The sequence below is a fragment of the Neomonachus schauinslandi genome, chromosome 3 (genome assembly GCF_002201575.2).
Source record: "Neomonachus schauinslandi chromosome 3, ASM220157v2, whole genome shotgun sequence".
Taxonomy (NCBI): Eukaryota; Metazoa; Chordata; class Mammalia; order Carnivora; family Phocidae; genus Neomonachus; species Neomonachus schauinslandi.
The window spans coordinates 136775504-136788836 of record NC_058405.1 but is presented as its reverse complement, the minus strand read 5'-3'; the positions used below and the strand labels follow the sequence as shown (position 1 = coordinate 136788836).

Here is a 13333-nt window from a genome sequence, read left to right as displayed (position 1 = left end):
TATTTAGGGTAGATTTCTAATTTGAGTGCTGTCGGCCCTGCTGTGTAAAGAGTCTCCTGGGTGCAGATTTTTAAGAGTGTGTGCGCGCCTTTCTATCTCACCGTGGAACCGCTCTCGCTGCCGAGTCCGCCCGGCTCCTCCGCAAGCCAGGAGCAGACAATAGATCGAACCTAATGGAGTTGTGTACTTGCCATCTGTAGGAGCAGCTGCAGGCCCGCATCTGCACAATATGCTGGGATGGGGAGCTCTGCTAATCTGCATAATAAGGAGGAGGCTCATTCCACTCCAGCTAATAATCACGAGCAATCGATGCACTTCATTCCCTCACTGCTGAGCACAGCGGAGTGCGTTTCCTACTCTGGGTAGACAGAGGTCAAGTGAGCCGGGATGGCGTGGGGCTGAGAAGCCTTCTGCTTACAATGTAAGGTTACCATCAACTTGTGGGGACCTACTTGGGTCTTTCTCTTGAGTCATGCTGACACATAATGCAAAATCCTGGGAATTGGGATGAAAAGGCGCTAGCGTATTATTAAGATTGCTAATCAGAAATGCTTTTGGAGCAATTAGAGTATTGACCAATCGCTTCTCGGCCTTTTGACTAAGATCAAGTGTAGTATCTGTTCTTTTCAGTTTAATTTGCCTTTTAAAACGCTCCTTTTGTGGGAAGGAGGGCACAAGCAAATTTTGGGCTTAGTTGTGAGCCACTTTGAGTCATTTGGCGTTCATTGATTTTTTTTTTTTAATAGCTGCACAATGCTGAGATTTGACTTTTGACCTGTTAATATACACACACCCCAACTGTGAAAAAAGGCAGACTATATGAATTAATGAATCAAATCTATGTTTATTTTCATTTATGATGTCAGGTTGAGATCACTATCTTGGAGGCAGTAGAACTGGTGGTGGAAAGGAAGATGACTCTTGAAATCATGTACTTCTAGAATGGCTTAAAATCACTTTCTTATTAAAGGAAATGCTACCATGGCTTCATGTCTCTAAAAAAATCATGTACTTACAAATATAATTTGATTTCATAGAGTTGATTAAAGGTTAAGACATTTGAACTTAGGTGACCTAGATTGAGGACAGTATTTTAAATCAAATTGTAACTTGCCATTATTTATAATGTCTTGTTAAAAGAAGTGGTGAGACTACTTTGTCTAATTTCTTGAAGGAAAAATATTTGCATAATTCACCACCCGTCAATGAAGCATAGGGAAAGAGCATTAATTTGTGGAGATGGAACGCTGGGGCTGAAGAAATAATTGCTTTCAACAGTAAACAAAGCAGCTCACTTAGCATTCATTTCAACCTTTTAATCAACACCATTTGGTTAAATAAGATAGCATCTTCTCATGTGGTTTAGAAGAAAACTTTATTAAAAGTAATTCCCTTTAGATAGAATCAATATTGGTGTATGGTGGTAATAAGAAAGAGATCCGACATCTCAGGGAAATATCGGTCAAATGTTTGAAATGTTGGTGCTAGAAGGCTAAGACAGAGCACTGGTTCCGCCCATGCAGCTGAGCACCCCTCACAGCGCTGTGATTAAGTGAAGAGCAATGTACCAGGTGAGCTGAAAGCATTCTTCCTTGGCTTCCTAATTTTAAAGCCTATGTACTCCCATCGATCAAGAGACTGCCTGTATCTTTTTGAAATAGAAATGGCAGACTGCTCCAGAATCCATCTAGAAGTTTTGCGAGTCACTGAATGGCACTCACAAAGAAGAAAAGCGATAGTCTGATTGGCTGCAAATGTGGGGTCCCTTTGTAAAAAAATTGTAGTAATTTTCCCAGAAATTAGAAAACAAAGGCAATGCCAGGGGTAGGGATGGGGTGAGAAGCACTAATTATAGGTGCAAACTTGAAGATCAGTCAGGGAAGAACACAAGTTGCTGAATTAAATCTCCGGTTAGATTTCATTACCCTATTAGTGTCCACACAGTGTGTATCACTCTCTGTAAATATTTAGTTCATTTATTTAGTCGCTGGATGATTGTCTCATCACCCATACTTGAATAGAAGCCTTAAGAGAATAGGAACATTTCTTGCTGTATTCCCAACATCTAATAAGAAAATAAATCCTCCATAAATATTTTGCTGAAAAACTGGTGAAAGTTGTTGAAACAGCCTTCTCCCTGCTCCCCAAAATGAAAATGTTTCAGGATCTTTTAAGAGTAGATCAAGAGCACCATTCCTACATTTTAGGATATTTTTATGCCAAAATATAAAATATCCTAGTTGAACTTGGGCAACTGCAACCTCAAAGTCATGCCAATGAAAATCCATGAATCCACTGATAAAGTATAGGACCTTTCTTTCAGTTTCAGAAGATAAGACCTCAATGTAATACATGCATCTCCGTGCAATAAGAAAAAAAAAAGGTTCTATTTCCATTCATCTTTTATCAGGAGGAACTGGATTGATCCTAGAAGTGCTCTTGTATCCTGGGCATGATGGAATGAGTCAATTCTGAGGCGCTTTTTCTGGGCCCAAAGATCCACAACATTTGCTTTCAACCCAGGCTGGTTCTAGGAGAGATGGGCATAGTTGGGGCATAAATAATTCGTTCACTCATTCCATCCATCTATCCAATATTTCAGTACTTACTCTGTGTGAGGAAATTTTCTGGGTGCTGGATGCACAAATGAATGTATTCTTCTTCTGTATCTCTCTTTGCATTCTGGAGAAACTTCGTGCAGGGAGGGAGATGAGGGAGTTATGAGACTCCATGATTTTATTTTATTTTATTTAAGATTTTTTATTATTTGAGAAAGAAAGAGCACGAGCAGTGGGGAGGAGCAGAGGGAGCCTGCTTTTCCCTGTGGGGCTCGATCCCAGGACCCTGAGATCATGACCTGAGCTGAAGGCAGATGCTTAACCGACTGAGCCACCCAGGCACCCCTCCATGATTTTGTAAGGACTCAGGGTCCAAACTTGAAGCAGGTTTGTGGGGATAGATGAAGTTTCATCACTGTAGTTAAGTGTCAATTACCACTTTAAAAACAAACAAAATGGTTCTCAGTAAAGATTTTTATTTGTATTATAGAGGGCTCTAAGGTTTTTTCTGGGAATTTAAAATTCTTTAGTTGTTTTTATGAGTAGGATTTTCTTTTTATTTATATTTTATAATTGATTGTTGATAATATACATGACAGTTGTTGAAATATGATTGTTTTCAAATAGTCTCCCTTATTGAACCCTATTATTCTAACATTTCTAAGTTTAGTTTTGTTTTTTAGTTTCTAAGCACACAATCACATCAGTAGTTAAGACATTTTATTTTTGTTTTTTTCTCATAATATTTTGGGTAGAAATTTCAGAATATTATTAGATAATAGTGGTATGATAGGCATCCCTGTCTTGAACCTTACGTTTTAGGAATGTGGGTGATAAATGATGATGGTGATAATGATAATAATAGCATCCATGTGCTGAGTATGGCAATAAATTTTATCAGCTTTGGTGGCCTGAACAATCTATGTTTCACCTTCGTTTTTGAAATATATTTTTGCTGGTTATAGAATTCAAGGTTGACAGGGCTTATTTTTCCCCATCACTTTAAAGATGTTCTATTGTATTCCACCCTACATAGTTTCTGACAAGAATTATGCTATAGTTCTTATTTCTGTTCCTCTGAACTGTTTTTGGTTTTTGTGGGGTTTTTTGGCTACTTTTAAGATTTTCTCCTATTAGTGATTTTCAGTAATTTGATTTTTGAGGTATTCTGGTATAACACTGTACCATATAAATGTTAGGGATTATTATCATATAGTCCTCTAAATTAATCTCTTCTGAGTTAACTATGAGTAGATAGGAAAAAATACATACCGTGGGCGGGGAGAATAGTATAGAGTGAAGGAAAAATCACTGCTATAAGCTTTACTATATTAATTTATTAATCCTCACCATGAGAAAAACACTATTATTCTCTTTATACATATGAAGCACGGAAAGAGTAAATGGCTTTTCCCAGGTCACACAACTAGTAAGTAGTGGAGCCAAGGATACAAACCAGGTGGCTTTGACCATTGCCTCATTATCCATCAGGGGGGTATTGGTCATATCCACCTCTCAGGTCCCCTATCTTGGATCTGAGATCCAAGATACAAACCTTGGAGCAGTTTCCAGAGACCAGTCAGCTAATGTAGTTCAGCCCTCCTAAAATAAGGTGGGCTTCTCTCCTCATCTCTGCTTGATTCTCTCATATCTGAACAGAAAGAGTACAAGGAACACTGTAATCCTCACATTGAATTTCTAGGTTCTTCCTGCTCCTGCCTTTGTGTACCTAGCTTGCTCTGTCCTGATAACATGCAGCAGTCCCAGTGCTCATTGCTAAGTAGTTATTTTTTGAGAGATGCTGTGTCTGACTGGCAATGAGATGCGAACAGCACCCTGGCTGTGGAGTAGTTCCAAAAGAGCAAAGAAATAGATGCCTAGCTTTCTTGTTTGCAAAGACATGACCAGGAGATAATGTGGTTGGGAAGAAAGATCTTTCCACCAATTCTGATGTGTCTTTAGCACAGAAGGGCCCCTAATTTCATTGACTAACTCAGTTCCCTTGATCATGAGGAAAATCCTTTCAGAATCCAGCTTGGATGCTGGTAGTTCTTATTCTATGTAATCTGGTGAGTTTTATCATTTTTCTCTGTTTTCAAAGTTTAGAGTGAATTTTGGAGAGGTTATATCAGGGGCTGCCAGTCTCATGCTCTTTCAAACCAGAAACCTCTCATTATACAGGAAGCTGTCCTGAGGTAGCTTAGGCCGTGAAGTTTATTTGTGTAAAACCAGATAAATCCATCTTCATTATTTAATTTTTTAATCTAAAAATTATCGTACAGTAAATGGGGTTTCTCCCCCTTTTGGTTTACAGTTCTATACCAATTTTAATATGTAACTAGGCTTGTGTCGCCACCACCACAATTAATTACAGAACAGTTCCATCATACCAAAAAACTCCCTCAGGTCTCACCCCCGTCACATCGCAACCACTGAGCTGTTCATCACTATGGCTTTGTCTTTTCATGAATGTCATACGTGGTCTCATGTAATATATAACCTTTGGATACTTGATTCTTTCACACAGCATAATGCCTTTGAGATACATCCAAGTTGTTGCATGTATTTTTAGTTTTTGTTTTGTTTTTTAAATTGGTGAGGAATATTCCATTGGCTGGACGTACTGCACTTTGTTTAACTATTCCTCTGTTGAAGGATATTTGAGTTGTTTCCAGTTTGCGGCCATTATGAATGAGCTGCTATAAACATTTGTGTACGGGTTTTTATGTGAACATGAGTCTTCATTTCTGTAGGGTAAATAGGAGTGGGATTGTTGGGTCATGTGGTAAGTATATATTTAGCTTTATGAGGAGCTGCCTAACTATTTTCCAGAGTGGCTGTACCACTTTGCATTCCCACCAGCAATGTATGAGTGTTTCAATTCCTCTGTATCCTGACCAGCACTTGGTATTGTCAGTATTTTTTATTTTAGCCATTTGAGTAGGTATGTAGTGGCATGGTTTTAATTTGCATTTTCCTAATGGCTGATAATGTGGAACATTGTCTTCTGTCCTTATATCTTCGGTGAAGTGCCTGCTCAGATCTGTTGCCTACTTTTTAATTGGTTTGCTTGTATTCATATTGTTGAATTTGAGAATTCTTTACATATTCTGAATACAAGTCTTTTGTCAGATATGTTTTATGAATATTTCCTCCCAGGCTGTCACTTGTCTTTTACTTCTCTTAACAGTGACTTTCAGTGAACAAAAGTTTTTAATTTCAATGAAGTCCCATTTATCTTTTGTTTTTTTTTTTTATAGATCATGCTTTTGTTGTCATGTCTAAGAATTCTTCCACTAACCCCAGGTCATGAAGATTTTCTCTTATGTTTTCTTTGAATTGTTTTCTAGGTTTATGTTTTATCTTTGTGTCTATGACACGATTCGAGTTAATGTTTGTATAAGGTGTAAGGTTTGGCTTAAGGTTCATTTCTTTGCATATAGATAACCAATTGTTCCAATAGCACTTGTTGAAACCTGTGTTTATTGATCATCTAGTGAATATGTCTATATTTTGAAAACAGTGATAGTATATAAGACTAGCACCTTTGACTTTTCAGACAGTGTCACTCGGTAGTCAGTCAATAAGTCAGTCTGGCAATCAGTCAGTTAGGCATTCAATCATTTAGCTACTCCACAAACACATGGAGTGCCTGCCTTGTGTCTGGCATTATACAAAATGTCAGCATTTCAAAAACATCTGGGACATGGTTTGTTTTCCTCCGGTGTCTCATGGTCTGTGGGGAAACAAAGCAGGGACAAACTTCTCAATCTGTGTACAAAAGAAGACTCCCTTTGACTGATATTATGACTTTAGAGATTCTTTAATATCAAGTCCTCACTTATGTGAGCTCCTAACTCTTTAACTTTGGCTTCTTCCCTCAAGGCATTGATCTGCTCTCTATTCACATAAATGGTTAGAGGAGTGTTCCTTTTGAAGGAAGCTGAAGGTGAATCCTTTTACTAAGGGAAATAAATATGTGTTTATTTTGAATGCAAACACTCTTGGTCTCTCATATTTAAAGTCTGGATTTTTGTATAGTAGATTTTCTTTTTTTTTTTTTAAATTAATTAATTTATTTTTTAAAATTTTTTATTGTTATGTTAATCCCCGTACATTACATCATTAGTTTTAGATGTAGTGTTCCATGATTCATTGTTTGTGCATAACACCCAGTGCTCCATGCAGAACGTGCCCTCCTCAATACCCATCACCAGGCTAACCCATCCTCCCACCCCCCTCCCCTCTAGAACCCTCAGTTTGTTTTTCAGAGTCCATCGTTTCTCATGGTTCGTCTACCCCTCCGATTTCCCCCCCTTCATTCTTCCCCTCCTGCTATCAGACACATGAAAAAGTGCTCAGTATCGCTCGGCATCAGGGAAATCCAAATCAAAACCTCAATGAGATACCACCTCACACCAGTCAGAATGGCTAAAATTAACAAGTCAGGAAATGACAGATGTTGGCGGGGATGTGGAGAAAGGGGAACCCTCCTACACTGTTGGTGGGAATGCAAGCTGGTGCAGCCACTCTGGAACACAGGATGGAGGTTCCTCAAAAAGTCTATAGGCTTTTTTTAAAAAAGATTTATTTATTTTAGAGAGAGAGAGAGAGAGCGCATGGGGGTAGGGACAGAGGGAGAGGGAGAGAGAGAGAAAGAGAATCCCAAGCAGACTCTGTGCTGAGCATGGAGCCCGATGCAGGGCTTGATCCCACAACCCCAAGACCATGACCTGAGCTGAAACCAAGAGTCAGACGCTCAACCGACTGAGCCACCCAGGTGCCCCAGAAAGTCTATAGGCTTTAACTTGCCGGCAGCTGCTTAGGAACTGAGATCCTCTGTCTAACAGCCCTTGAAAAACCAAAATTTTGCCAACAACCCGAGCTTGGAAGCAAACACTTCCCCAAATGAATCTTCAGATGAGACTCTAGCCCCTGCTGATGACTTGATTGCAGGCTTGTGAGAGATCTTGAGCAGAGGAGCCAGTGAAGCTGGTCCAGATTCCTGACCTACGGAAACTGTGAGACAATAAATATGTGTTGTTTCAAGCTGCTAGGTTTGTGAGAATATGTTATGCAGCCATAGATAACTATGCAAGAGACATAATGTGAGGAATTTGCCCAAAGTCTTAGATCAATCCGGCTCTGTAGCCGGATTGTGTAGCTATACGTTCCCTCTCACTGATCACCTCCTATGGAAATAACCCCAAGGAATTTGCCACATGGTACTGGATTTCCCATTTAAAACATTAGAAGTTTTCCCTGACGTTCTTAAATAGTTTTTTTGAAAGAGAAATTGTATTTTCAAAACTTCAGAATTCTGAAGGAAAAAGAGCCGCAGGAATTTTGTTTGTAGGATGGAGTAAAGCATCAGTCTTGACTTTTCCTTACTCTTTTTATTTTGTTGTTCGGGGGGCCACTGACTTTTTGGACTTAGCATCAGTCTGTTTTCATTATACAATGATTCTAAAGGGAACTAAGGCCAGACAGAGAGGAGTTTGTGCTAGACGATCAGCTGGGAACCATTTTTTAACATCCAAATACCAGCCAGTTTCAAAGAACGCTGAATGTAGTAGATGAATGTGGTGGGAGAGTTCTTCTCAGAGGTGCCTGTAATAAGAAGTGGTTTGGCTTTTTTTTGCATTTAAAGATTTTAATGAGCTATAACTTCATGTCTTTTTAAATTTCTGGGGGAAAAACAATCAAACATGCAAACCAACACAGCGTTAGCATTCCTGATAGCACCTACGCTCTTTCCCTCTCTGTGGCGAGCATTGTTCTAATGGCACATTATGTGTTTGGAAGACTGTCCTGAGCACCCCCCCTCCCCAGGCCCCTCTTCCTGCCATAATCACCCAAGGAAAAAAAAAATCCAAACCTCTCAGGAGACCTTCAAATCTGGAGAGCTCCTTTTGTGATGGAAATACACAGAATGGTTTTTCCACACTGAAGGCCATGTTAAAGATGTTTTCACTGCGGTCATCCATAGAGAGAGCCTCAAAGGAATTCTGCAGCCATGTAGCCCCCAGGTTTTAAGTTGCTTTAGTCTTCTGGCATCGTGATGGCTTTCTCAGGCACCTGTTTCTTCTGTTATCCTGGGTGAGCTGATGTCCTGAGGAGCAAGTGTCAGACAACCTGGGTGTCCCTGAATACAGCAAATAAAGCAACGAACACAGAATTGTGTTCCTGCAGGGATTGGGGGTGTTTGAAGTTAACAGTCATGAGAAAGTGTGGTAGATTTGTCTTCAGGTGCTCTTTACTTTCTAGCCCTATCATCCCATGGTAGTCACAACCCTCTTCCTTGTCTTTCTCAATATATGAGGCATATATATATTTTTTCAAAATACTTTGGATTTGAAGACGAAAATCCTGACATAAGTATCAATTGGTCATTACTCTTACATGCTGTGAAGTATTCATGATATTTTCTTAGGGAAAAAAACTCTACCCTTAGCTATAAGTTGAGGTTTTCAGACAAGTCCTTTCTGATTTTAAACTACAATAAAGGCTTGCAAGCTGGTGAAATTTCTGAGAGCTCTTACACTTGCAGCTTTGGAAGTGTCCCTTACAGAGCCGAGAATGTCTTTTTGGCCATATTTCTGGCCTCCTTAGACATTTTGGTTTCTACATTTAAAATTTAAGATGATCTAGTTCCATTTACTCTTGGCATAACTTGAAGAAAGACTAAGGTAAAAGGCTCTTGGAAAGCTTTTACAAGTCATTTTATATAATGTCTCATCAGACAAAGACTGGGATGAGTTAAGTGTAAATGAATCAGAAACATGTGGATGACATTTCCCTTAGCAAGCAACTGTGCCTTTAATGTGGGACCGAATGCAGTTAGTCAGAGGGAATTTCATTTTGGTTAAGCTCACATGGCAAGCTTGAACCCCAAGCCCAACTTGCTACTGTCCTTTTGCTTTCTGGTATGATATGTCATGGGGTACCCAATACTTCCAAGTTCCTGTGGGCAGGAGCTATGTGCCTGTGGCCTCACCCTGTATATACAGGGATTCACCACGTTGGTTGGGGACCTTTCTCTAAATGTTCAAATCCCAGATTCTGTCTCCTTTTACCAATGATATGGAGGTTCAGTGTGTGAGCTCTGGAGTTCAAATTCTTCTTCCTCCATTTATTAATCTTGGGTAACAGTGATGCAACCTCTCAATCCTTAGTTTTTTATTCTGTAAAATGGGAACAATAATAAAATAGGAGCTATGACCTGGAGTTGCTCCAAGAATAAATTGAGATTGAACGTGGAACAGCAGTTAGTACAATTTCTGGTAGAAAGCAAGTGTTTGGTAAATGTTAGGTATTATTGCTGATTTAACCATCACTGTAGTTTATACGTGAATAATAGACATTGTAATGATTCCTACAATTGACCTAGGTGGATTATGCTGTCATCATCAGAACATTTTAGCACCTGATTTGGAAGTAGTCTGAGAGGTCTTGCCAACAGGATTATCATCCAGTGTGGTACCATTGGCACACAAGCCCTGGCTGGATGGCCTATAGACTGACTTCAAAGCCTGGCACCACCCACCTGCCTCTGCTTGGCTTTAGAACATTGTGGAATAACCTCAGATGTGGAAATTCCAGTTAGAGTTGATGACACCAGGCTTCAGCTCCACTTGCCGTGAAAGCCCCATGACAAGGCAACAGTTGTTCATCAGCATTCTTCCGCGAGCCTCTTTCTGCAAATGTGCACAGATGGGTGGTTCTGTTGTTGACCAGTTTTGATTCAAATGCTCCATTTAGATGTGCATTTTGTTGTGCTGTCAACTCAGGGCCGTTCTCAAGCTGGGCACTCCCTGGATCTCTTATGCTTCATGACATAAGCATGTTCTCACTGCCGGGGGTTTTACAAAGCCAGAAAATGTTAAAGAAAAGAAAATGTGGTGATTCAGGAAAGCTGCAAACCAGTAAGGAAGCATTCATTGCTTCTTGCTATCATGACCCTCAGCTTACCTGACAGCTCTGTCTCTCTTGTTCTCTGGGACTGGCTACCTGCCTGTCTTCCAATAGCTCTTGGGTACTGATAATCCTGGTGTCCACACCACACTTTCTAATGTGTAAATTTGTGTGGGAGATGGGACAAAACATTTAGAAGGTGCTTTTAGAATCTGTGTGTGTGTGTGTGTGTGTGCGCGCGTGCGCGTGTATGGTGTACCCAAAAGCACCAGAGGCTGCTCTTGATGATGCAACATGGGGGCACTTGGTGGTCATTCAGAGCCATTGTCTGTGAATACGTCTGTTTTTGAGAAAATCGATTCTGCAGTTCATGCTCTCTTCAGCACTAACCAAGGATATTTACTCACTGCTTTTAAGAATCCAAAATGCTGCTTTTTTGTACTCTGGCTGTTTAGGAATTACTTGTCCATATTCTACTAGTTTTAGTTAGTATTCCAAGCTGACTTCTCCTTTAGACGTTGGATTCTGAGTCTGGTTCATCTTAGAGGTCTTCCATTTGGTAAGGGGTGTGAGATGTATCAAGACAAGTTTTCCTTGTCCCCATCCTCCAGCCTCATGGAGTCTGACCAAGGGACTCACATTAGTCAGTCACAACTCTTATTGCCATCTCCAAATTCCTCCATATTGGGCACTCATTCACAAGTTAACTTTTTCACTCAACAGATATTTATTAATTTTGTGGCAACCACAGTGCAAGACACTGGAGATCAAAGGAGGAAACACAGAGTCTTAGTCAAGTGTGTTGTAAATAAGGCAGGAAAATAAACAAATTGGACTATGCTATTTGTTCAGGGCTAATAGAAGTGAGCGACAGTCCTGAGGGGAAAACAGAACTGATGACCCTGATGAGGTTCCATCCTCTGGGGAAGCTTTTACAGGGAAGACGATGTTTGAGCTGAATTTTGGAGGATGAGCTGGAGTTCTTGAGGACTAGTGGAAATTCAAGGAGGTATGAATATGATTGACGGGAGTTTTAAATTTTGTCCTGGCCCTTAAAGAGATGAGTTTTGCGGGGATTCTGAAACGCCAAGGAGCAGTAGGAGATGCTCTGGTCTATATAAGGAAGGGGAGAAGGGCCCAAAGGGACTGTGCAAGTTGGCTTTCAAGGAGTTAGAAATTCACTGAAGCAGGAATAAGCATCTCAGACAAATGGTGACCAGTAGAATGTTAAGTGGTTTGCCGATCTGTGCTGACCCGTGTTATCTCCTTCTCTTATTCCAGAATCTTCAGTAAAAGTCAGGCCTGTGTGACTGGTGCTCTGGGGAATGCAATGGTGAACAGTGTGTGTGCCTGGGATGGGAAATGGGTTATCAGGCTTCTCTGGGCCAGCTTGGAGGCGCAAGTTCTGGGAACCCAAGCAGAAAGTGAGCAGAGGACCCAGGAGACACAAGAGCCATGTTAGGAGTCAGGCAATAGAGGAGAAATGGGCAGCAGGGTGGACAGACTCAAAAGCAGATGTGAAAATCACCATCTTCCCTAAAATACACCAGAGGAAAGGATGGACGGGACAAGCTAGGTCCTGCTGTTACATGGTTAGGTAGTTCAGAAGCCAGCCATTTGGGATTTAAAAAATACGTAGGAGGTAGAGTCACCCGAATGTGGTGACAGATTGTCCAGAAGAGGCAGGGATCAAAGATAGCAGCTATGCTATTAACTAAGCTAGGGTGTTCAGGAGGGGGTGAGAGGAGTTCTTCTCTTTGAAAGGGGGGCTGGGGAATGGGAATGGAAGATGAAGTGTTATAAGATAGCCCAGTAGGGAGGTCCAGCTGGCATCTAGGACTATAAATGTGGGAGCAGGATGGAAGTCCATGATGAAGCTCTAGATTGTGTAGAGGAGGCCAGGTGCCTGGAAAAAGGACAGAGAGGATCCAAAGGAGAAGAAAGGAGGTAATGGCAGAGACCTCGATGGACCAGCATTCAAGAGACCCTTCTAGATGGGACACTTCTGGGCCTCCAGTCTTTAAAACTTTGCTCTGTTTACTTGGACATCCCTTCTTTCCTCTCTTACTCGGCAGTGCTCCCAGGTGAAGGAACTGCAGATAGGAATTGCTCCTTGACCCAAGAGACATTGAACTGCTTTTTATAGTGCCTCTTCATCTTCTGTGAATCAGGAATTTTCAATAAGGAAAATGTGCTTCAGACACTGAAAATTTAGCAATGTGCTTCAAATATTAGCTCTCTCTAAAAATGCTCACTGTTTGTAAGTGTACTTCTTGTACTGATGCTCTTTGATGAACCCTGAATAGGTCATTGCTGATGCAAAGACTGGAGTCACTTCCTATGATGCCCTGTCCTGTGCTGTCCTGTCCTATCACTCTCCATTCCATACCACACCATTCTATTCTACTTCTATACAAGCAGCATAAATGAGCAGGTTTTGTTCCAGAAGTAAATCTGGAAGTCAATTGTTTAAAATTTGGACATTTTCTCATAGAGTTAATGTTATAAAAACATGGTTCAATGCCTATGCTGTTGGCATAGGCCCTGGGGCAGGACTTCCTATATATGTGGCTAGAAGAGAAAGGCATGGATGAGGGCCAATGGTTTCCTTTTATTTTTAATTTTATTTTATTATGTTATGTTAATCACCATACATTACATCATTAGTTTTTGATGTAGTGTTCCATGATTCATTGTTTGCGTATAACACCCAGTGCTCCATTCAATACATGCCCTCTTTAATACCCATCACCAGGCTAACCCATCCCCCCACCTCCTCCCCTCTAGAACCCTCAGTTTGTTTCTCAGAGTCCATAGTCTCTCATGGTTCATCTCCCCCTCCGATTCCCCCCCTTCATTTT

At 40.7% G+C, this 13333-nt stretch overlaps 1 non-coding gene across 1 annotated transcript; it reads left to right on the top strand.

Annotated features, from left to right (window-relative positions):
* The first annotated feature begins 578 nt into the window (after positions 1–578).
* LOC123324525 lies at positions 579–771 on the top strand. The gene has a single exon (XR_006539879.1). It is a non-coding gene; the product is annotated as a U2 spliceosomal RNA (small nuclear RNA).
* The last annotated feature ends 12562 nt before the right edge of the window (positions 772–13333 follow it).